This window comes from Sorex fumeus, unplaced genomic scaffold, assembly GCF_029834395.1.
Source record: "Sorex fumeus unplaced genomic scaffold, SorFum_2.1 ptg000008l, whole genome shotgun sequence".
In the NCBI taxonomy this organism is placed as follows: domain Eukaryota; kingdom Metazoa; phylum Chordata; class Mammalia; order Eulipotyphla; family Soricidae; genus Sorex; species Sorex fumeus.
This window is the reverse complement of record NW_026606065.1, coordinates 4736617-4759392: the sequence shown is the minus strand read 5'-3', so window position 1 is coordinate 4759392 and position 22776 is coordinate 4736617.

The window sequence follows — 22776 nt, the reverse complement described above, 5'->3', positions numbered from 1 at the left end:
TCAAGAATCAGGGACACTGTCTCGTTTACCAAGGGGTCGAAAATCAGATGGGCTGGACACATAATGAGATTTAGAGTCGACTGCTGGACTAGAGCCATTACCAACTGGATTCCACTGGCCATCAAAAGATTGCTTGGCCACCCACCTACAAAATGGTCAGACTTCTTCATCAAGACCTTGAATGATTGGTTTGAGGCTCTTAGTGTTCCTATAATGAGCAGATGCCATTGGGTTAAACTAGCACGCAACAGGAATGAATGGAGACGTTACTGGCGCCCGCTCTAGCAAATCAATGAGTAACGGGATATCAAGTGATAAAGTGATTTATTTGTTGGGCTGGAGTGATAGCACAGTGGTAGGGCGTTTGCCTTGCATGCAGCCAATCCAGCCAATCCAAGTTCTATTCCTCTGCCCCTCTTGGATGGATAGCCCAGCAAGCTACTGAGGGTATCTCACCCACACAGCAAAACCTGGCAAGCTATCTGTGATGTATTCAATATGCCAAACACAATTACAAGTCTCACAATAGTGACATTACTGGGCCCACTCAAGCAAATCGATGAACAACGGAAGGAAATTGACAGTGACAGTCATTTCTTTGTTAATTGTTCTTTTTAGCTTATAATACTATGTAAATTTGAGGAATACTATTTCATACCTCAATAAATACATGAATCATGCTGCAACCACCACCAAGTTCCAGACTTATTCATACTTTCAAATTGATACTATAATTGGATATATGGAGGGATATATCTTCACAGTTTTCTTCTGTGAATCTGTGAATCATTTTATTGTCAGTCTAAAAGTTTCTTTTGTTGTATTATTTTCATTTTAAAGTTGCAACTTAAAATGACCCAAAAGACGTTTTCCATAAAATTTGATGTAAAATAACTCTTTATATTGACTAATGATTTGGGTTAGAGAAAGAAAGGGGAATACTTGTCATGAACGGATGAGTTTGGAGCGAATTTATCTTTTCATTTGTCACTGTCACTGTCCTCCCGTTGTTCATCGATTTTCTCTAGCGGGCGCAGTAACGTCTCCATTGTGACAATTGTTACTGTGTTTGGCATATCGAATACGTCATGGGTAGTTTGCCAGGCTTTGCTGTGCGGGTGAGATACTCTTGGTAGCTTCCCGGGCTCTCCGAGAAGGGCAGAGAAATTGAACTCAGGTAGGCTGGGCCAGCTGCGTGCAAGGCAAGCGCCCTACCTGCTGTGCTATCACTCCAGCCATCCTTTCATTTATATAGAAATAATAGAACTGATTGAATAGACCTTGAAAAGAATGGACTTACTGCCAGGAAGAAGAAAGCTGGAGGAATTCAACATAAAACTGAGAAATGGTCTATTGATTGCATTTGGGTTTTAGATTTTTTAATTGTAACACTGTGATTTAGCCAATTGTTTATAATAGAGTTGTTTTAACCATGAAATGTTCCGCCACCAATCCCACCACCAATTCCACCACCAGTGTGCCCTTTTTTCTGCCAAATCCCCAATTTCTGAGCCTGCCTTCTCCTAAGCACAATCAAATTTACTTCATGGTGTTTTTTTTTGTTTTTTACAAAACAAAGGCAAATGAGGGCTGGAGCGATAGCACAGCGGGTAAGGCGTTTGCCTTGTACGCAGCCAACATGGCCAACACAGATTCGATTCCCAGCAACCCATATGGTCCCCCGAGCACCGCCAGGCCAGGAGCAATTCCTGAGTGCATGAGCCAGGAGTAACCCCTGAGCATCGCCGGGTGTAACCCAAAAAGAAAAAAAAAAACAACCAAAGGCAAATGAAATTATCAAAACTTCAATCAATAAAAGTCAATTTGTGATCATTAGTTATATCTTACAATGATGTTACTAAAGCCATTGTCTGAGGATTTACTGTGCTGGTCAGTGCCAGCTGAGCATTCTGGGTTATTTATTATTTAGGTTCATTGATTTTGGTGGTCTATGCAACTTCCAATCAGATTTGTGGTCTTCCTACTCGGCTTACAGTACTATGGAACTTTGAGGTGTCCAGGAGCAGTCGATCTAGAAAAACTAGGTGACTTGGCAGTTTGATCCTCCTCAGTTGTGGGGCTGGGCCTTTTCTACGTTGGAGAGTGTCAGGTGTGGCTGCCGCCTGTTGTGCTTTCAGGCAGAGAAGGGAATCTTCCCACCTACATTCCTAGAGACTCCCAGAATTCTCAGCTCAGACCAGTTTACCTGGAAAGATTTTTGAAGTATCTTGTTCTTTTGCAAATTAAATACTGAGTAGTTTCTCTGCTGGCATGATGGCGGATGTGGCAGGGACTGCTGGATTTTCAAGTGGCCGGACTTGTGTGGGAGGATTTGATCCTACCCAGTCTGAGATTATTCCAGAATTTTTAGCTGGTGGACTGGTCCCACTTGGGAAGATTCAGCTACTTGTCATTCTTTTTAAGATTGTAGTCTATTGATTCTTAAATGTGGCGCTCAAGAGTATCCTGGGAAGCCAGTTGATACTGCCATTTTCTAAATCCTAAACCCAAAAGTTCTGGACCAGAATAGTAATGAGGGCAGAGACAGTTGTGTAGGGGGTCACAGAAAGAATCACAGAAGTATGATTTAACATTCACTTCAAGTAGATTGATGCTGGTGATTTAGATGTAATCTTATGTATTTTCCTAATTTTATTTTAATGTTATTATTTTTTGTTTCTTTGTTTTAGTGTGGGCTGGAGCAATAGCACAGCAGGTAGGGCATTTGCCCTGCACGTGGCCGACCCAGGTTCGATTCCTCTGCCCCTCTCGGAGAGCCCGGCAAGCTACCGAGAGTATCTCGCCCGCACGGCAGAGCCTGGCAAGCTCCCCGTGATGTATTTGATATGCCAAAAACAGTAACAACAAGACTCACAATTTGTTGTGAGATGTTACTGGTGCCCGCTTAGCAAATCAGTGAACTGTGGGAGGACAGTGTTACAGTGCAGTGTTTTAGTGTGGTGGGAATATTAACTGTTCTAGGAGCACTCATGAGAGGTACAGGTAGATTAGGGGTATTTGAAGGTGAAGTATCCGAAATATAGGAATTCACTAGTATAACCAGTTTTCTCCTAGAGCAGTCATACAAATTATTCGTAATACAGCTCCTTTACAGGTTTTTTTTTAAAAATCACACATAGTGAACAAACATAGCTACCTAAATAAAATTAATTTTTTCCCATGAAAGCAGACCCTATAATTATTTTCATATTGATCTCGATGCCTCCTGATCCACCTCTGTGAAACCTCAACATTATGAGCACAAAATACAGGCTGCCAAATATAAACATTATTAATAGATTATTTCCATCTATGTGAAGCTGCAATTCTTCTCAAAAAAAATAAATTACGGTTTTAATCCATAGAGGAGTCAAATTTTTTAAGCAAGCTGTCATTCTTTTAAATAAGACAGTAGTGGTTTTCATGCCAAGACTTTATGCTAACATTTCTTTTATCAGGATTTACTGGCTTGGTGTGTTGTTTAATATTTTACATCTGCTTTCCTGGTTGTTCTGTTTTTATAGACTTCTTGTGCTACTTATATCACTATAATTAGGGAATAGTTATTAAGTGCCACTACTATTTCTTTTAAATAAAGGGGGAAAGATGTTTATTATTTTTCTTATTAAATCCAGTGTTCTTTTAATTTGTCTTTCTCTAACATTTCTTTTTCTTTTTTTTCTTTTTTTTTATTAGTGAAACACCACAAGGTAGAGTTATAGGCTTACAAATTTTGTGCTTGGGTTTCAGTTATACAATGATCAAGTGCCCATCCCTCCACCAGTGCCCGTCATCCATCACCACGGGTCCCAGCATCCCCCCACCCCCTATCCCCCCTGTCCCATCCTGCCTCTGTGGCAGGGTATTCCCCCTTGTTCTCTCTCTCTTCTTTTGGGTACTGTGTTTTGCAAGAGAGGCTTTGAGTGGCAATCATGTTTGGTCTATAGACTACTTTTAGCATGCTTCTCCCACCCTGGGAGAGTCCTCACAACACCCTTTATTTGGTGCACTCTTCTCTATCTGAGCTTCCTTTTCACCTAGCACGTGTGGCTGGCCTTCCATTCATGGAGCAAAATTCCTGGTACTAATCTCAGTCATTCCTGGGTGTTAGTCTCCCTTTTTGTTGCTTTATGTTCCTCAGATGGATGCAATCTTTCTGTGTCTGTCCCGCTCTTTCTGACTCATTTCGCTTAACATGATACTTTCCATGTAGTACCACTTGTATGTAAATTTCATAACTTCATCTTTTCTAACAGCTACATAGTACTCCATTGTGTAAATGTACCAAAGTTTCTTTAACCAGTCATCTGCTCTTGGGCACTCAGGTTTTTTTTCAGATTCTGGATATTGTAAAGAGTGCTGCAATGAACAAACAATTGCAGATGTCACTTCGACTATACCTTTTTGCCTCTCTGGGATATATTCCCAGGAGTGCTATAGCTGGGTCAAATGGCAGATCAAATTCTAATTTTTTGAGAATCGTCCATACTGTTTTCCAAAAGGGTTGGACCAGCCGGCATTCCCACCAGCAGTGAAGGAAGGTCCCTTTCTCACCACATGCGCGCCAGCATTGGTTGCTTTTGTTCTTGTGGATGTGGGTCAGTCTCTGTGGTGTGAAATGATATCTCATTGTGGTTTTGATCTGCATCTCTCTGATGATTAGTGATGTAGAGCATTTTCTCATGTGCCTTTTTGCCATTAGAATTTCTTCTTTGCAAAAGTTTCTGTTCATTTCCTCACCCCATTTTTTGATGGGGTTGGGTGATTTCTTCTTGTGGAGTTTAACCAGTACCTTGTATATCCTTGATACCAACCCCTTGTCGGATGTGTATTTGGTGAATATCCTTTCCCATTCTGTAGGCTGTCTTTGTATTTTGGTCACTGTTTCTTTGGAGGTGCAGAAGCTTCTTAGTTTAAGATAGTCCCATTTGTCTATCTCTGTTTTCACTTGCTCGGCCAGTGGCATGGCATCTTTGAAGATACCATTAGCTTCAATATCATGGAGAGTTTTGCTGACTTTGTCTTCAATAAACATTATGGATTCTGGTCTGATGTTGAGGTCATAAATCCATTTTGATCTTACTTTTGTGCATGGTGTTAGGCAGAGACCTGAGCCCACTTTTTTGCATGTAGCCGTCCAATTTGCCAGCACAGTTTATTAAAGAGGCTTTCCCTGCTCCATTTCACTTTTCTTGCCCCCAGATACAGAGCTCAGTGTTCTCTGTGTACTATTACATTTGAATTTTTTTAAATCACAACTTCCTGTAGTTGGTGTTTTTATTTTTCTTACGTTGCAGCATCAGCAGACTGAAACAAAGATGAGAGGTCAGACAGCTAAACTAAGGGAACTTAAAAGGCTAGTGGTTTGAACCAAGGAGTTTCTATCTGTTATCGTAACTCATATTCTTAACATTGGTGTTTTAAGTCAAAGAAATATTTTACCAAATCCTAACAGTGGTGATGTAAATCAAAGATTTTTTTTACAAACATCATCTTATACTAATAGAAGATAAACATTAAGGAGAAATATTTATACCACTCTGGTTCATTCCTTCTTTTGGATCCTAGGTCCTGAACGTCATCAGAACTTTTAATATCTATTCACAGATTTTAATTCTTTGAATAAGAAGTAAAGACTGAGGAGAATGACTCTTTAAAGTTGGCTAATAATTTCAAAATAAAATAATAGGTTTCTTACAGGATTGGAATAGTGGCAAAAAGACAACAAATGTTTACTACAAAATACTTTATTTTTCATATAATGAAATGAGATATGGTATTCTCTGAAGCATGACCTAGACCTGACCGAACTGTTGCTCAGGCAGGAGACTCATCTTTTATTGATTCAGTGCTGACCAGATCATATTGATGGCAAATACTATTTGTCACTTAATTTCCCTCGTTTCAATCCTGTATTTACCTTCTCTACCAGACATCTGTTTTTTGACTTTTGCAGCCTCGCTTAAATCATCTTGGTCAGTAGAAATATTACTTATTCCTAAAGTTAAATTAAAGATAAATGCCCATTAGTATATATTATAAGCATGATGAAAATAAAATATGACACATTTTTCAGTAATCACAATATTTATTTGCCATTTCATATAATGACTATTTTTCTGAACTATGAATAAAACATTGCATTTTGAACAAACATACATGCTTTTTCTTATACTTCAAGCCAACGTCGATGATTTTGCATTCTATAGATGAAATATGTGTGAGTGTGTTGAGAGAGAGATAAGAGAAGAGAAAGCGGAAAGAGAGAGAGAGAGACACACACACAGACAGAGACAGAGAGAGAAACTATTATTTTTGTCTAATTGGAGCAAGTTTTTAATTTGCTTCAGTTCTCAGAAGATCACTTTTATTACAGCAACTAAAAAAATTAGAATTCTCATAATAAATTGAGAAGACAATACCTAAAGAAGACAAAAGTTCAGATAATGTCATTCATTAGACAGCAGAGAGGTAAAAAGATAGGATATGGGTATGGTGATGGTAACCAGAGGTCTATAAGAAGAAGTCACCCAATAAAGAAAAAACTTTATCTAATACTCTGTTGAAGTTGTTTATATTAATAACTTGCACAATTAACATGGCCAAAGGCATTAAGCCAAAAGAGCCATAGAATTTTAGTTTTTTTTCACTTAAAATTATTATGTGATTTTTATAATTTTCTAATATAATGTTTATTCTTGGTAAATTTATAAAAATATATTATTTTTATTGAATTGATATGGTTCCAGTATGGTTAAGTTGAGTTTTTGGTGTACCATGCTGAGGTATGTTTCCTACCAGCAATGAGCCAAAGAGTTCCACCATTCTCTAATTTTCCTTTTTTGTTTTTTCCTATCACTTTCCCATCCCCTAAGCATTTGTTGAATTCAATAATGTTATCAAAGTCTAAGAGTTTGTTTTTATTGGATATATTTTAATTCCATTGATTTATTTCTTTTTATAGCACTTTTCAGCCAACTCATTGGGCATTTGCCATATTTTGCTTAAAGCATGTAATATGCCCCAGTTTCTTCCAAGTTGCAATGAAAGGCAAGATTTCATGCTTTCTTATATGCTTTCATATAGTAATATTCTATTGTGTATTCATACCACAGTTTCTTTACTGATCTATTGGATATTTGGGTTATTTCTAGGCCCTGACAACAATTCCAGTATTGTAATGAACAAGATGTATATACATTTGTGTATGTACATATATATATTACATATATATGTATATATAAAATGTTTTCATGTTTTAGGGATTGTGCCAAGAAATGAAATTTCAGGATCATGTGATAATTCTATTTAAAATCTTTGGAGAAGTTTCTATACTTTTTTCCATTGAGTATGAATCAGATGACATTCTCATAAATAGTGAATGATGTTCTTATCAAATTCCCATCTATACTGTTACTCATGCAAGGTGATATATTGTTGTGATTTTAATTTTAATTTTCCTGATAAGCGATGATAAACACATTTTGCTTTTTTTAAGTTTTAAACTTTTGGGTTTTTAAAAATACGATTATTAATGGTTTCTCATAGACATAATTCCAACACTGCATGCATTTTCATATGCCTCCTAGACTTACTTAGTACATAAGATTTTGAGTCTATTAGATTTATGTGTCATTTAGATCTTTTCTATTAACAACTTAAAAGATTACTGGATATTTCAGTTTAATGATAATCCCATCTGTTAAGGTTATGAGCATTTGTAATAATTTTATTGCTGTCAGTACATTATGTTCAAGAAATATTCCACTTCCTTAATAACATAGTAGTAACAAGTTTTCGCGTTGTTTTGCAGATACTTTTTTCTTTTGGTTAGGTTGAGTCACTAAGTTTTCATTAAAATGTTATAATTACATTCCAAATTAATTTCTTCCTTCATCTTCTATGCAAAATTTCTTGCTGATCATATTAAATGTGATGTCTACATTCTTTTAAAGAGTTGTCTTCTGTTAGAGACATTTTACGAAGGAGCTAGGAGTCATCAGAGCAAATTTAACAGACTTTGTTGTAAATACTACAGACTCTGCACCAGGCTGTTTTCACTTGGGGTGCCCCAGAGGGGGCCCCAGAGCTCTCCCCGTCCCAAGGGACCCAGCCCCGGCATCCGACCTTTGGTACCCAACCGCCATCAGGCTCCAGGCAGCTTTCAACATGCTCGGGCTGTGCCTCACATATGAGTGAATATATTCCTAGACACATCATAAAACACTCCCATAAATAACACACAATATGTGATATATGAAACATATATATATATGTATATATATATATATTTTCTATCACATACTGACTGACCTGGGTTTAATTTCTCTGCCCCTCTCAGAGAGCCCAGCAAGCTACCGAGAGTATCTCACTCACATGGTAAAGCCTGGCAAGCTACCCATGACGTATTCGATATGCCAAAAACAGTAACAACAAATCTCACAATGGAGACGTTACTGGCGCCCGCTTGCGCAAATCAATAAACAGTGGGAGAACAGTGATATATACTCTCGAAGAGCCTGGTAAGCGATTGAGAATATCCTGCCCACACGGCAGAGCCTGGCAAGCTAGCTGTGGGGTATTCAATATGCCAAAACCAGTAATAATAACAGGTCTCATTCCCCTGACCCTGAAAGAGCTTCCAATACATTGCGAAAGATGAGTAAGGAGAGGCTGCTAAAATCTCAGGGCTGGGCCGAATAGAGACATTACTGGCACCCGCTCGAGTAAATCGAAGAACAATGGGGTGACAGTGATACAGTGATTACAGACAATGGAAAACCGAACTTTCCAATTCATAAATAAGTTTTTTAAATATTCTGAGCATAATTTAAAAAATAAGATAAATTATATCATAGTAAATCATTGCTATATTTAGGAGACGGGGCTGGAGCGATAGCACAGCGAGTAGGGCGTTCACCTTACAAGCGGCCAACATGGCCGACCCGAGTTCGATTCCTCCGCCCCTCTCGGAGAGCCCGGCAAGCTACCAAGAGTACTCGATATGCCAGACACAGTAACAACAAAGTCTCCAATGGAGACGTTACTGGGCCCGCTCGAGCAAATCGACGATCAACAGGAGGACCTTTACTTACTTTACTTTACTATTTAGGAGACAAAGCTAAGGGCATTTTTAAAGGTAGATTAGCTTACAAAACGAAAACAGATTTTGTAGAGTGCCTTGATCTCCTTCCTCTATAAAGAAAAGGTAATATAACATAATGCAAGAAATAGAAAGTTTTGGAAGAAAACATTTGTATATTCTTGGGCTCTACTTAAGGATTGTGCACCTTTAGTTTATTTACCATCTTTAAGACTCAATATATCATATATGAAATGGTGATGACTAAAACTCTATCTGGTTTATTTTGAAGATCAACTATAAAAGGTTTATACAAAGACATTTAATATTAGCAAGTTTTTCAATATAACTACCACAATAACTAAAGATCCTTGATGAACCAAGACACTGGTGATACTGAGATGGGATTAAGGGGGCTGATGACACTCAATATGAAAAGATTTTGAAAGAGAAGAAAATTTAACTTCTGTCATCTTAACTTACCCATCTTTATTCTCTGTGGGAAAAGAGGATTGTGTAATAACATTTAAATGAATGGTATAAAGATCCAAGCCCTAGGGCTAGATTTATGGAGAGGTAGATGAAAGGTCACTTTTTTTTGTCTCCCTTTTGCTCTAACTGCAGAGAGGATTCAAAGCCTTTTAAGTTGTCTTTAGTCTAACTGGCCCATATCTAATTAGTAGGAGGCAATTTGGTCTAGCTAGCCCATATCTAATTAATAGGGGATTCCTGCAAGGTGCATTCTCTGAAGCTCTAACTCTAGCTTTTTTTGAGTGATTGATATTATTAAGTGTGGACTACCTTTTTTTCCAAATGTAAAGCAAATTGTAGTTTTTATGAAAACCTTGCTTGGACAAAAATACAACTCAAATAATGACAAACATATCACTTTCACTTGTAACTCATAAATACCACTTGGAAACCTTAGCTTCCTTTTTCTACCCCCAGAGAATGTGTGTCAGGAAGATGAATTTGTAACCACAATAATCCAAAAACCTGGTGGAAAGGCTGGTATTTGAAAGTCCAATAACCTTCACATCATTGTCAGTGAAAATTGCTGTGAAAGGACAGCTACGAAAAAAATCGTCAAAAGGTTTTGAAAGGGCAATCACAAATTGCTGATGAAAGTAGATGAAGCTATGAAAGAGATTTATGGAGATTGCTTTAGAATTGAATAGAGCTCTGAGACATTTTTGGTATTCCACAGTGTGATTGGGGCCAGGGGAGAAGAGAGGAGAAAGGGTAAAAACTGGATTTTGTTTGCCAGCAGACACATTTGGTCCCATCGTTCAGATCTCAGCTGTAAAATTCACGACATTCTGGGTGTAGTGATTGTGGGAAATGCCTGTGGTTTCCCCAGCTTGCCTTCTCAGCAGGCATCGAGGGCAAGTGTCTCAAAGGTTATAAGAAAGCAAAAGGAGCCGGAGCAGTAAAAACCAACATTCAGAAGGAAACGACATAGAAAGAGCAATGAAGTGTTAATTGAAACAAGTTTCTAGGATGCTGTGAATCATTTTCTGATGATACTTGTTCACTCTATATGAGATGTAGCTTATGATCATGTTTGACTAAGAGTTTTATTTTCAGAGAAGTAAGAAGCCCTGATAGTCACTGTTGAGGTAAGGGGGACTTCACTGACGGCATGTGTAGGTGGAAGTCATCAATTTCTGCCCCTGTTACCAAGAAATGCTTTAGAGAATTCGTCAATTAACTGAATGTTTTATTCTTAATGGTCTGCCTTTATGTTTATATTGTGACAATCAACTTAATTTAAAATAATTTAAATCAAGGTCACAATTATAATATATTAAAATTATATAGTATATTATAGTATATACTATATATAAGTATATTACATCATAGCATATATAATTATATAGTATTAATAGGACACTTCCTGTTTTTATTGTTGGAAAGTTAATTGACTTAAATTTCCAAATTTTAATAAGAATGTTACTGCAGAGATCATTTCTTAGAGGTTTGTATGTATTTTCATCTTGAATCAATGAGCAAAATTAAAATTCCTAGTAAAAGTATTTATAGCTCCACAAAAAATACTCTATAAAAATTTACAGTTCCATGGAACTGATCATGTCTTCGAAGAGACATGACATATGTAACACTAAAATCTATTAGATTTGGTTTAAAATATCAACTGAGTCCTCATAAAATTAATTAATTAGTTTTATAATGTTCATCTATAAATTGAGATTGACAGCATTCTCACAATGTTTTTAGGAAAATTAAATTACATACATAGAAAACAAAAATGCTAGCATATTATGAGGACTCAAGATATTAACTTACATTTTCATATCTAGGACAAAATGCATTATATCTGAATTTATTAATAAAGGGTAGGAAAGAAGCACAATTGAAAAAATCACTATTCTGTTAAATTAGTTAAACTTCTCATGTATAATTATAGTATAAAGAACTTAATGTAAAATATATTTGATTGGACAAGTAGATTTGTATATATGTCATTATAAAATTTTGTAAGTGATAGTGATTATTTTTACTGTAAACATGATTTATTTATCTTGAGATTTGGAATAGAATGCAAAGTTGTCTTAAGTACAAAGTTGGCAGTAATCCACAAACAAATTTTTATCCTTTTAAACACAAGAAGTACTTAAAAATATTTAGCCATTAAGTTAGTTAGAGGAACTGCAACTGGTATCAAACTTACAATGAGACATAACATTGTTCATTCATGAATCTGGTATCTAACCTAAATCACCCTCATTTTTTGGTCTCCTTCATTAACTCTTATTTTTTTTTTCTTTTTGGGTCACACCTGGTGATGCACAGGGGCCATTCCTGGCTCTGCACTCAGGAATCACTCCTGGCAGTGCTCAGGGGACCATATGGGATGCTGGGAATTGAACCCGGTTGGCTGCATGCAAGGCGAACGCCCTAACCGCTGAGCGATAGCACAGTGATAGGGCGTTTGTCTTGCCCTGGCCGAGCCGGGTTCAATTCCTCCGCCCCTCTTGGAGAGCCCAGCAATCTACAAGCTACTGAGAGTATCGTCACGGGAAAGCCTGCCAATATGCCAAACATGGTAACAGCAAGTCTCAAAATGGAGACGTTTCTGGACCCGCTCGAGCAAATCAATGAACAACAGGAGGATAGTGTTTTGTTCATTAACTCATTCATAAGAAACACATTTCATGTTTCCTGAGGTATATTCAGCAGAATTTTAATGACCAAAACCAGAAAGAGAGTAACCTTTAAAACTGATGACTTGGTTGCAACATTTAATACGTTGGGAAATGGGAATAAAGCAATGGCAAAGAAATATGGTTGCCACAATTCCTTAACTGCCATAAAAAACAAGGCTACTAAGAAATCGAAGAAGGGAAATAATAACTTCAGCACATTTTTCTATGACTAAGCAAAGCAAGCTTGGGCATATGCTGTAGATTAGTGTTTTGCCTGTCTATCCACAACGACTAGAGCTTTTGGGGGGCTTGCTCCTTTGTATTATTTAGAGTATTTAAAACTGTTTCTTCTACTACTGCTGTCACTGCTTCCACAGATGCTATTCATTGTCCTAGAACAGAGTAACTGCTTTAGTTTAGTCTGACATTAGTTCCCCTGTCCACAGAGGGGAAGATACTTCAGTCTCTTACACTACTGCAGCATCCGCTACTTTGCAGTAACGAAGTAATTAAGAATGGAGGTGGTATGTGATACAGTCGACAGTTGACTTCTATTTTTGTGGATACTCAACTTCTATTTCTTCCATGCTTTTTTTAAATTTTAAATTCGAATTTTTATTGAATCACTTGGGTAGTGGAGGTCGGCTGCTGGGACTGGGTCCCTTAGGACGGGGAGGGCTCTCGCCTGCTCCTCTCTGGGGCGCCCCAAGTGAAAACAGCCTGGTGTGAAGTCCAGTAGCATGGTTATGGGGCCTCATGTTATACTCTCGTCTGGGAGGAGCAGCCGTGAATTCTGGTAGGTGGTTGATGAGGAGATTATCTCCACTACCCAACGGCCGCCAGGCTCCAGGCTGCTTTGCGGACCCTTGGGCGAGCTCATGCTGGAGTGAAGTTCCACGGAATCCAGGTAATGCAAAACTTTGTGGCCTTAGACTTTGGACTCAGTGGGATCTGGGAGCAGAGAACTTCTGCCTGCTTCCCCCAGTCTCGGCGACCCAGGGGTCAATCCATAAGTCACATCCTGCAGGCACCAGATAATCTCATAGGCCACCCTCCAGAACTCACATCTGCTCCTCCCAGATGGGAATATAAAATGAGGCCCCCATAACTATGCCACTGGACTCCACACCAGGCTGTTTTCACCCCAGAGGGGGGCGGGCGAGAGCCCTCCCAACCCCAAGGGACCCAGCCCCAGCAGCTGACCTCCACTACCCAACTGCCACCACGCTCGCTCCAGGCTGCTTTCTGGGACAGGGGTCACTCTGCGCTCACGTGACACATCATAAGATACTTCCTACCTATTTTCCATAATTACCACACCATGTTTGATGGCGTTCAGACAGTAGGCAACAAATCATGGAGAGAAATATCACTAGATCACTAGACATCCCATTACTCATCAAATTGCTCGAGCGGGTACCAGTAACGTCTCCATTCGTCCCTGTCGTGTGCTACTGTAGCCCAATTGAGTTCATCGAACATCTTCATGACTTCGTATCTGAATTCTTTCTCAGAGAGGCCTCTTAAGTGAGTAGCACCTACTGAGGCTTCTGGACTCTTTTTATTGTCCTCCCTGGATGGTGGGGATTTGTGTTGTTTCTTCATGTTGGTGTAGAGATATGGAGACTGAGATGTTACACGAGATTGCTGAGTATGAGTAAACTACCAGTGGCCATGTGAGTGTCCGCCAGCCCAAAATCAGGCCACGTCCAGTTCTACAGAGGCCACGCCCACTTCTGAAGAGGCCACACCCTCTATGGGTACCTGGTGTGTTTGGGGGTACAACCTGGGGGGAGGAAAAAGACCGGGCCCAGCATTGGGGACGAACTGGAAGAGGCTCAGGGATGGTGGGCTTCCCTGGGTCCTAGCCAGGTCCATTCATTTATAAGCATTTATCACGACTTCATTTTTTCTGGTGGCTGGTGTGCAGTGTACCAGAGTTTCTTGATCCAGTTTTCTGTTCTGTGACACTCAGATTGTTTCCAGATTCTTGATATTGTGAATAGTGCTGCAGTGAACATAGAATTTCAGATGACTTCTCTGCAGTGTGTTTTTGGGCCTCCAGATTATATTCCCAGAAGTGGGAATAGATCATGTGGGAACTCAACTTGTAATTTTTGAGGAATGTCCGTATTTTTTTCCAAAAAGTTTGGACCAGTAGACATTCCCAACAAGAATGAATGAGACTGCCTTTCATCCAGCAACTGTGCCAGCACTGGCTTGTCGTATATTTTTGGATGTATGCCAGTCTTTGTGGTGTGAGATGATATTTCCTTGTTGTACTAATTTGAATCTCCATAATGATTAGTGATGTTGAACAATTTTTCATATACCTTTTGCTCATTTGAATTTCTTCTTTGAGGAATATTGGGCTCATAAGTTCCCCCCAATTTTCATGGGGTTTGATGTGTGTGTGTGTGTGTGTGTGTGTGTGTGTGTGTGTGTGTCTGTCTGTCTGTCTGTTTTGGTAAAATTCTACCAACGTCCTATATATCTTTGATATTAACCCCTTGTCAGCTGGGTATTGGGTAAATAATTTCCCCCATTCTTTGGACTGTCTTTGTATCTTGGTCACAGTTTCTTTTGAGATGCAGAAGCTTTTTAGTGTAATGTAGCCCCTTTTGTTTATCTGTGCTTCAACTTGCTTGGTTAGAGAATTTATTATCTTTTAATATGCCTTTATCTTCAATGTCATGGAGTTTTCCTGCCTAACTTTTCCTCTATGTACCTGATGGATTCAGGTCTCATGTTGAGGACTTTAATCCATTTTGATCTGACTTTTGTGCATAGAGTTACAGATCTGAGTTAACTTTTTACATCTACTTTCACGTATTTTTAATAACAATACAATTTGAATTTATCAATTTAAAAACTCCTGCAAAAAATAATATCACTGTCATCCCTCTGTTCGTAGATTTACTTGAGTGGGTGCCAGTAACGTCTCTATTCCTCCCAGCCCAGAGATTTTAGCAGCCTCTTCTTACTCATCTTTTCCCAACAATTGAAGGCTCTTTCAGGTCACGGGAATGAGGCCTGTTATAGTTACTGTTTTTGGCAAATGGAATATGTCACGGGGAGCTTGCCAGGCTCAGCCTGTGTGGGCGGGATACTCTAGGCAGCTTGCTGGACTCTCCGAGAGGCATATATATACATATATATATGATTTCTCTCTATGATTTGTTATATACAGTCTGAACCCCATCAAATATGGTGTGGTAATTATGGAAAATGGGTAGGAAGTGTTCTATGATGCGTCACGCAACTGCAAAGCAATCACACAGTCCGGAAAACAAGTGTGGAGTGTGGCGGCAGTTGGGTAGTGGATGTCGGCTGCCTGGGCTGGGTTCCTTGAGGCGGTGAGGGTTCTCACCCGCCCCACTCTTGGGCATCCTGAGTGAGAGCAGTCTTGAGCGGAGTCCTGTGGCATGGTTTTGGGAGCCTCATTTTTTAAAATATTTATTTATTTTTTAATAGTGAGGCACCATGAGGTACAGTTGTAGACTTACCTAGGAATCACCTTAACTAAGGAAGTAAAGGACCTGTACAAAGAAAACTACAAAACTCTACTTCAGGAAATAAAAGAGGATACGAGGAAAGGGAGCCTCATTTTATGCTCCCTTCTGGGAGAAGCAGCCGTGAGTTCTGAAGGGTGACTGTTGCGGTAATCTCCTCATTGTTCTGCAAAAAAAGTACATTCAAAAATTTTAAATTGACCTATTTTTAAATTTATACTGTTTTAAAATTTATAACTTGGTCCTAGGATAAATAATAACAAGGACAATGATAATGATGGCCTTATCTCTCTTTATCTGTAAGCCTTAAACGTATCATCAAGGTCCGCATACTTAATTATGTGAAAGCATAGCTATTTTCTGTCCTGATTCAATCTCAGAATTTTGGGGCCTGAAACTGGACACAGTAAAGGAAAAATCTAAAATTTTGGTGGTTTTGTTACTATTTTTAAAAAGGTAAATCAGAACTAATTGATTAAGAACATTAAAGATACATTTCAACTCCGTGAATAAAATTCAGTTGCATATCAGTAACAAATGATATAAACACAGAAAAAATATGGTTAAATTTGTTAAAAACACATTCATGCTGAAAACATGAATCCATAATTTAAGGAATGTTTAAAATTAATATCCAAAATCATAAACCTTTCCTTGTCTTAAGGTCATCTTTAAAAAAGCTATAACGTTTATTTATAGGCAAATTTCATAACCTTAATTTTTCTAACAACTGTGTAGTATTCCACTGTGTAGATGTACCATAATTTCTTTTTCCAGTGGTCTGTTCTTGACATTCAGGTTGTTTAAAGATTCTGGCTACGGTGACTAGTGCTGCAGTGAACATAGAAGTATAGATGGTATTTCTGCTGTGTGTTTCCGGACCCCCAGTGTATATTCCCAGAACTGTTACTCCACGCACTAAAAATCAATACATCAAAATTGTTATAATAAAGTTGTCAAAATGATTTACAGCTGGGTTTACAGAAAAAAACTAAAATATTTCAAAACAACTCTCACTATATATTCAATTTGATATGTAAATATGTCTAAGATTTCTGGAAAATTATTGTTTATGGTTATAGGATAGTTTTGCATCTGTGGGCATAAAAAGGAGGTATCATAATATACTTTTTGTCTTGTTTTCTAATCCAGTTTCTAATGCCCATGGTATTCATTTGAAAAGTCAAAGTATAAAATCTTGTGTCTTTGAAAGTTGTCAATATCCTTCCATATTAGAATTCTAATTTTTAAAGAGTCTTATTTACTTTAATAGTTTTGGTTATTTTAGGTTATTTTTAGTCTCTGGCCAAAAATGTTTTAATCCAACTGAAATGGTGAATATATCCTCCTTGTATCCACAAGTGAGAGTTGAAAGCTAAAATTTGTGAATAGTGTTAGAGTTCAGTGTTTGCATTCCATTCCCCACAGTCTTCAGAGTAAACAGTAATATTAATAATATTTTCAGTCAGAGAATTTCAGCAAATTCCTGGCTACAAAATCTTTTTGAATTATTTGTTTATATATTGAGAATATTAAAATTTGTTCAGAATATTTTTGAGTTACTACTCTTGTTCTTGCATTGACCCCATCTGTAGATGAATTTGTGTATTGCTTTCTGAGAAACAAATTTAAGCAGAAAAATGCTTTGAAATTCTTACAGATTTATGTTTATACTTTTACCTACTTGAATATGGATCACACTGAATTTACTCATTACATAAATTTAAATAGAAGGCTTTCTGGCACTTTTATAAATACCATTTTTAGTCATCAGCATGAACCATCTATGGGTTTGAAATTTACTTGTCCGTTGTTTGAATCATGCATATGAAAGCTGGGGAAATAGTTCAAAAAATTGAATCTCTACCTGGCTTGAGAAAATCCCAAGTTAGATTCCCAGTTACATGTCCCAGAACTGTTGACCCAAATAGCACCAGTCAGATTATTACTGAATACTCATGACCATAAAATTAATATATGTCTTGCAGTTAATTTAGTATGTTCCTTGGCTCTGCTTCTCTATGCATCACTTTTGAGTGAAATTCAGTATAGTTCTTTCGCTTTCTGACTTCCAACACGTAGAGTGACCTAGTTCATTTTCATCTATATTGCTGGAAAAGTCGAGATCATATTTTGAAATATCAGGCGTTGAGATACAGATGAAATGCCAAGTCAGGAGCTCCTAGTTAGACAGTGATATTGCTGCATGTAACCAGAAGTCTCCTTCCTCTATTCAGTGTTCAAGTTACTGTTCCAGAGAAGCTTCTAATAATTCTACAGTGTAAAATGAACACTGTGCTGGAGTAACAGGTCAGATGCTATGGAAATATGGGGAATTAATCATGTTTGAGGGAGCGGGAAAGGCCAGATAGTTATTAGGCTGAAAATGTTTGACCCGGTCACTCATATATTTTGCTAAGGAGTTTGAATATTGTTCATTAGGCCATAGGGAGCCATTAACAGATTTTTAAAGAAGTAGAAAGCATGATTCAAGTGTATTAAGAGAATAACTTTAGCAGCTGTGAAATTAGGGACTAGAACAGTATTTATTTTCCCAGATTATTGATTGCACATGAATACACTACATATTTATTATTTATAAATTATATTTCTAGTGATATAGTACAAAATTTATATGAACAAGAGAAAATAATATTCCATTATAAATTAAAATTTGAATTTTAACAGTAGTTTATTTTACTTTCTAATATAATTTTAAGATAGCCATGCAATTTTATTATTATATTGTTATATATATTTCATGAAAAAATGTAATTAAGTATACATTTATTTAAATTTTTAAAAAGACTGATAGAATTATAAGAAAGAACTTCTAGGTTCAGTTTGTTTTGATGTCTTAATTCTATTGCTAGCATAGCTATTGTAATAATATGTATTCAGCTTCACTATAATTGCTCACTCTAAAATCCTATTCCTTAGGTATTAAAAATTTTGTGTTAAAATTTGGCTTGGAGTTTTCTATTTTCTCTATCAGGTAATTGTTCCAAACTAACTGGAAATAACAGGATTTTTAGTTTTAAACAAATCAACAATATACTCACTGATGATAATTGTAAAAATTCTTGCTCAATTCGATTTGCTCGAGCAGGCCCAGTAACGTCTCCATTGGAGATTTTGTTGTTACTGTGTTTGGCATATCGAATACATCAAGGGTGGCTTGCCAGGCTCTGCCGTGTGGGCGAGATACTCTCAGTAGTAAAAATTTTTAAGTGAACAAAATGTATTCCCTTGTTTTTAAATGTCTGAGTAAGACTTTTATAGTCTCTAATATTACTATTGAGGGGGAATTACATAATCAAGTTAAATTTGATTACTTCATCATGTTTCTACCTTAGAAACTGACTGATTAAATTTATCATTGTGAAAAATTTATTCTTCTTGGAACTTGTCTTGGCTTTTAGTGCTACCATCAAGTTAAAACTTAATTCCAGGATTGAAGCGATAGCACAGCGGGTAGGGCATTTGCCTTGCACGCGGCCTACTTGGGTTTGATTCCCAGTATCCCATATGGTCTCCTGAGCACCACCACAAGTAAATCCTGAGTGCATGAGCCAGGAGTAACCCCTGTGCATCGCTGTGTTTGACTCAAAAAGCAGAAAAAAAAAACCACTCCCAGAAACTTAATTTCTCCTTTTTATAAAGGTCTTCCCATTGTTCGTCGATTTGCTGGAGCAGGCCCAGTAACGTCTCCATTGGAGACTTTGTTGTTACTGTGTTTGGCATATCGAGTACATCACGGGGAGCTTGCCAGGCTCTGCCGCGCGGGCGAGATACTCTTGTGAAGAAATATTTTATTGAAATTCAATGACGATGACAAGTTTAATTAAACGGATTATTGTTAAGACTCTGCTTTAGCAACTTTGAGAAGTACTATTCTGAAAGGACAATCGCTATCTACTTCTATTTCCCCACAGCATAACTCCAAGGTAGGGGTAACAGCTGACCAACTGCAAAAGATAATGGCACACTGATCACGATTAATAATTATATTCCATACTAATTTGGAACTTACTTTCAGTTCAGAAATTTCTCTATGTGTACTAATTCTTATAGCAGCTCTATGAAAAATATTCTAGTATCATTTTACCATGTCTATGAAGAAATGATTTATTTCTTATTTTGGGTCACAGCACTTTTTCCCCCTCTCCCCTGCATTTGGTTTAAACACCATATTTACAAAGTTGTTCATGATCATTTGTTACAGGCATTCAATATTCCAACACGAGTCCCAGCACCACGGTCACCTTCCCTCTACCACTATCTCCATTTTCTCAAACACCCCTTAGTACTGTCTCTATAGAAGACCCACAATAATTTAATGTATGTTGCTCTGACGATTAAATGGCTAAGGAAATGCTCAAAAAATATTTCTTTAGAAAAAAAATTGTGAAAGCTAATGTATGCTGAACTCTACTTGGACTGAACAATAATTGGAATGTCATTTTCTTTAGATTATTTGATTAATGATGCAGATTTAACTTTGAGGGGCACACCCAATTGTGATTAGGGATTATACATGGCTCTGCATTTAGGAATCATTCCTGGTCTCAGGATCATTCCTGGCAATGCAAAGTGCTAGGGATCAAACCAGTTTAGCTGGGTGCAAGGTGAGTGCCTACTCTCTGTACTCTAGCACCAGATTTAACCTCTTCATGCAAATAAACTTACACTTGAAAAATGGTTTCAAGTGGATTTTTTTTAGCTTGAAGATAGAAAATAGTAAATCTTATTTTATGAAATATGTGCAAGTCTAAACTGTGGTATCAAATTTATTTCAGTAACATTATTCAGCTTTCTTATTATTTCGTTGTAAATTCACAAATGAGATATACTTCTCCACTGGAAATATACTTTAGAAGGTTGTGAAATTTTAAACATACAATCAGTGAGACTAAATGCAAACATTTTCGAACATATTAGATATTGGCTAATGGGGGCACTGGGAAGAAGAAACTTTTATTCAGCCATTGGGATCTACTTATTTTCTGCACAAAGTATTTGCAGGCCAAATTAGATGTTCAAAGAGAGCTTTTCAATTATTTCTTTGAATGATCTGGCTTAAGAATTCAAAGAGGAATTCATCATTCATACATTATAATGATGATCTGATCAGCAAAATGGATTGCTGTTGAAAAGACTTTCTGGAAAGATGTCAGATTATGAACCTTCTCAGCAGAAGCTGAAAGATGATATTTTGGAATTTCAAGGATAGAGTGAGGCAGAAGTATCTCCTTAGTTTTCTGATCAAGATTTTGTTGTTGGAGGTGGTTGGAAATACCCTGTTATGCTCAGGGATCATCTCTGACTCTGCCTTAGGGGTGCTCAGGAGGTGCTTGGGGACCACTTGTGATGTCAGGAGTTGCTGTAAGGCAGGTGCCTTACTCTCAAAACAATCTCTCCAGTTTCTATTCAGGGTTTTGAAGTGGTCCTTTGAATTACAAAAACATATTAGTATATTTTGACTTCTACAACTTGAGATTTTTTTTTTATTTCTCCGTTTACTCTAACTAGAGTTTGTAATGAGGCTGTTCTTTGGATTTCCATGATGTCACACCTATATTCATTATCTTGAGAAATTTGCATTTGTTTCCAAATTAGTAATTGTAATATGATGATTCAATTATTTTTTAATGTGGGAAATTCTTCATGGACTGTTACAGCTCATATCTTGAGTTGCAGTGGGCTTTGGAATAAAGGGGTGACTGTGATTAATGGTGGTGGAAAATGGGCACTGGTGGAGGGATGGGTATCTGATCATTGTATAATCGAACCCAAGCACAAAAAATTGTAAATCTACAACTGTAAAAAAAAATAAACAAACAACTTAAAAGGTGTAGCAGGAATGAAGAAGAGATATTGAAAGATGGAAAAAAAAAGGTTCATAGAAGTGCATGTGCTGGAGGCTGAGGAGAAAATAAAAAGGTGATAAAATTATTTTTGAATTCAATGATTTAAAGAAATATTAACATTTCATCTACCTAGTTCAGCATTAAGGTACCTTATTAAAAATAAGAAACATAATTCTCTCTACGGTCTCTCAAATATACATGAAGATCAAAATTGTCTGGAGTTGATTTTAAAATATACAGATTATCAGGTCTCTTCAGGTGAAATTCTGATTTACAAAGTCAGTGCTACTTACTCAGAATTGTGTTTTAAATACGCATATTCCTGGTGAATCTGGTGCACGAAAACATATGACCTAGGCTATACTAATAAAAAAAAAGAATGCTTTTTTTCTTTCAATGTCTATTCGCTGCTTCTTTAATATATTCATTGAGCCCACAGGTGACTAGATAGCAGTAAAAATTGTATCTGTAGCTATATACCGCAATGAAATAACATGAAAAAACATTCTCTCATCTTGTTGCATAGAATGTATCAGGCACAGCACCATGGATTATGCAAATGAAGATAGCAGTGTAGGTATGAAGGAATAGTGAGAGAGAAGGGACCTGGGGTTTCTTGGAGAAAATAGCTTATTTGCTTCAAAGGGAAAAACTCTTTTGTTTTGTTTTTCTTGGTGGTGGAGTGGGGCACAACTGGTGGTACTTGGGGCTCATTCTTGGCTCTGCAGTTAGGGATCATCACTCCTGGAGGACCCATTAGGGCTCCATAGGGGATTTGGGGGTCAAAGTAGGATCAGCACGTGCAAGACAAGAGCCCTACCTGCTGTACTATCATTCCAGATTGAGATACTTTGTTTGCCTATATATTTAAGATCTGTGTCATTAATAATCATACTTAGGTTCAAGAAATCTAATACGCAATGAAGGTGTAGAAAATGTAGCCTGGTAAAATGTATATTGATGTTTGATGACAAAAATAGAAACCACCACTTTTAGTAGTAAACTTATTTATATAAACTAGTATCAAGTTTCTATGTAGTAAAAGAAAAAAGGCATGTATAATTGTAGTAATTTTCCAATATTTTAATGTATCTTTGCTTGTTTCTTAATCTGAAATAAGTTCTTCAAATATTACCATATATCAA